General features: G+C 40.6%; 1 pseudogene; it reads left to right on the top strand.

Annotated features, from left to right (window-relative positions):
- Positions 1 to 568: 568 nt before the first annotated feature.
- On the top strand, positions 569 to 2,093 carry LOC141571793 (large ribosomal subunit protein eL13 pseudogene; annotated as a pseudogene).
- Positions 2,094 to 3,898: the final 1,805 nt, after the last annotated feature.

Below are 3,898 nucleotides of genomic sequence, written 5' to 3'. Positions count from 1 at the left end.
TATCCAGATAAGCGCCTGAACTCTCAAAATAAAATTGTATAAATTCCCAGGCAGAAAAAGCAAGTTATGTACATGAAAAATGATAGCTCAGGAAAAGAGAAGAATTAATAGAATTAACTAATGGAATAAATGTAATGGAAAAGTAGAGTAGAACATTCATATTAACAAGAGGTAAATGGCATAAATAGCAAGTTGGCCAAACCAGCAAAACTAAGAAAAAGGAAAAAAGAAGAAAAAGTATTGTAAAGAAATAAAGTAAGACAGAGAAAAATGAAGTATACCAATCATTACATTAAATATGAATGGGCTGATGTCTTCTACTGAAAATCAGAGATTGTCAGATTGGTTAAAATGCAATACCCAACTGCAACCAACGTAAAGCCGTAAGAAAGGTTAAAGATAGATATAGGGAGAGACAAAAAATATCAAGCAAATGCAAATAAATAAGAAAGTGATGTACCTTAATGTTAAACACTCATTCAGATCACTCAGTCTCTGAAAATTAACTTCCCTCCTTAGCTACACTGATTTATTTCTAATTTATTATTTTCTGTTTTCCAGCCAGGCAATGGAAGGTCAGAAGGTTACATTCAAAATGGAGACCAACTATTTGCCATAGAAACAATGCCATAGAATACAAAATGCACTGACATTTACCATGTTTGAGAATCTCAGTTCCACCAGGACTGGCAGCAGCGTGTGCCCATGTGGTTTAACCAGCCTGCAGACCCCAGGCCCAGCAGGCCAAAGCCAGAGCGGACCGCATCACCCCACACGGGGCATCTGGCTCACAGTGAGATGCCCCCCCATGAGGTACCACACCAAAGTGAAAGCCGGCAGGGGCTTCAGCTAGGAGGAGTTAAGAGTGGCCAGCATCCACAAAAGGGTGGCCTGGACCATTGGGATCTCCTTGGATCCAAGGAAGAAGAACAAGTCCAGCACGTCCCTGCAGGCTAACGTGCAGCGCCTGAAGGAGTACCGCTCCAGGCTCACTCTCTTTCCCAGCAAGCCCAACCCCACCCTCACCCCACCCCCAGAAGGGAGACGGCTCTGCTGAAGAACGCCCCCCGGCTACCTAGCTAACAGGACCAGTCATGTCCACACAGAATGTCTACAAGGAGGAGAAAGCCAGGATAGTCACAAAGGAGAAGAACTTCAAGGCGTCTGCCAGTCTTCACATGGCCTGTGCCAATGCCCACCTCTTTGATATCTGGGCAAAAGGGCCAAGAAAACTGCAGAACAGGATGTTGAAAACAAAAAATAAAGTGCTGTTGGCAACTTGTGATTAAGGAAAAAAAAACCGAGGAGACAAACCAGAGATACAGGCGTGATTAAAAGAATTATGAGAGATTACTGCTTGCAATTCTATGGCTACAAATTTGAAAACACAGAAATGAATGATTTCCTAACAAAATATAAGTTACTTAAATTGCCAATCACTGTAGATGTCAGACTGGTGATTAAGAATCTATCATGGAAAAAGGCACAAAGACCAGATGGGTTTAATCTTTAAGTAATAGATGCTTCCAATGTTGTTTAAACATTTCCAGACCATAAGAAAAAAAGAAAAAAAATCCTCCTAATTCATTTTATGAAACCAGATTAATATTAATTCCAAAGCCTAATATTAAAAAAAAAAAAAATACTAGACCCTTCTCACTTAAAAATGCAGACACAAGTATTTTGACTAAAATGTTGGCATATAAAATGCAGCTTGCTTCTGTCTTAGGTCAGGACTGGGCTAGAGAAAGAAGTTGCAATACGGTTACAACAGTGGCTTCAGCAGAACACACAGAAAGGTCTGAACCAGTCATGAAAGGCAGGCCTGCTCCCTGAGAGGCAACTCAGCTATGAGCCATCTGCCTCCCCAACACTCCAGACAGCTGGGGGAGTGGTAAGCACCTCCTGCTGACAGAAGCATCTGAGCAGCACACCACAGCGTCCAGGAGACTCAAGAGACTTGAGTTTCACAGGATACAATACAAACAAGTAGAATGTATTCCCAATTACAGGGGTGGTTTGATATTAAGAAATCTATCATAATCTTTTGCATCAACAAATTAAAAAATGTACTAAGATCACATAATTATTAGATGCTGAAAGGCATTTGATAAATTTGTTCATTCAGTCATTTCTGACACAGCTTTAGTTTTACATATTGCATATATGTGAATATATCATACTCTGATTTATGTGTGTGTGTCACCTTTTATTTTTTCTTGGCTTTCCCTCTTCCTCTCCAACCACATCAACCTCAGTACAGTAAGCAGGGAAGAAATAACTGTAATATACTGGCTTTGAAAGATATAGATTTAAATTTGTCCCAGATTTGTTTCAGAAACAAGCGTCCTGCACGACCATGTTCCCTTTCACACAGGCCTGCATTGGAGAATTTTTAATTTCATTCAACACATCTATTTCCAGAGCCATTATCTAGCTCTCCATGGAACACACCAATATTCTCTGAAGATAATTAACTCCACAGAATATAAATAAAAATAAATAAAAGCTAGGAAAATCATCCAAGTGTGGCCATACATCCAAATAGAAAACGTGCATCTCAGTAGATCTATAGGTTTCCATTTAGGAATTCCCAACCAATTCACCTTTATTAATGGAAAATATTCCCTCAACAAACACTCTCTTCCTTGCCCATGAGGGATTTTTCTTAAAGCGTAAAATCATAAATATGAAAAACAATGTACAGAGTCTAATTCTCTTGCAGATGTACAACACATAGCAGAAATTAATCTGGACCCTTACCTTTGCAGATTCCATCTGGCTGCTTTATAGATGGAGAATCAATCACTGGGAAAACTCAGCACTTCTAAGACTGAAAAGCACATCTGGCTTCGAAGATTGCTGGAATTATCCCTATAGGATTCACCAACAATTCTGGGAGGTCACCCACTGTGGAGGCATCTCAGAGCCACTCTCTCTAGAAGAGAATGAAGGTGTGGGGTGGAGCTCAGTCTTTGGCTCCCTGATTCTGTTTGCATATGCCCCAGCCTAGGTGAAGATCCTTAGCAATTAGCAACCAGTTGCAATTAGGGAGCAGAATTGGTTTCACCAGTTTCCTGTAGGCAAGCCACGGCAACCTCAAACCGAAAGAAATTTCTAGAGGCTGTTGTCTCCCAGAATTAGGTTCTAGGAATGACTCTGTGTTTTATGGAATGTCCATGGTAGCTTATTTTCTCCTTGGAGGCAGAGTTTTTTGGAAATCTAAGTGATAATAGGAGTTTTCTTGATACATATTGAATCAGGGGCCAATTGAATTTCAAGTTTATGTCTGCAAGCTAAGTCATCCTGATACACTGATCTCAAAACAAACATGAGATGCCCAATGTGATCTGAGTGCTGGCTATTACTGCTTTTCTTCTGGATGGCAGCTGAATGAGCACCACTAAGATTAATCTCCTATAATTTTCCTTTTTCAATACTTTTAATTCTAAACAAATCCCCCTACAAATCAGCCCATTCTTTTTATACATGTAAAGCTAAATTAATATCTGTTGGGAAAATTTTAGTAAATTATTGATAACCTGATCCTTTTCTTAGTATTGCTATTACATGAAATAGAACAAAATACACCTAAAACTGTGTCTGAAATATGTAATATTTGGGATAATGTGGGGGCAGAGCCCCAGAAAGTAGTTTCCAGGCTCTCGGCCTCACATAGACAGGTGCTGGCTCAGGTAGTAAATGGCCATCAACTATGATTGGCTGGCCATCAGCTGTGGCTAGTTGGCCGTCAGCTGTAACCAGTGAGCCATTGGCCACTAGTATAACTGCTGTGGCTACTCTAGGAGAAGAGAGAAAGATGGGGGCTAGCAAGAAGATGGTGGCTGGGCTGGCACGCGTGGATGGCGGTTTGCGGACAGTGTGGATCCAGCCTCCA

Source organism: Rhinolophus sinicus, linkage group LG05 (assembly GCF_036562045.2).
Source record: "Rhinolophus sinicus isolate RSC01 linkage group LG05, ASM3656204v1, whole genome shotgun sequence".
NCBI classification, from domain to species: Eukaryota; Metazoa; Chordata; class Mammalia; order Chiroptera; family Rhinolophidae; genus Rhinolophus; species Rhinolophus sinicus.
Note: the sequence above shows the minus strand (reverse complement) of the source record. Positions and strands in the feature narration are given on the sequence as shown.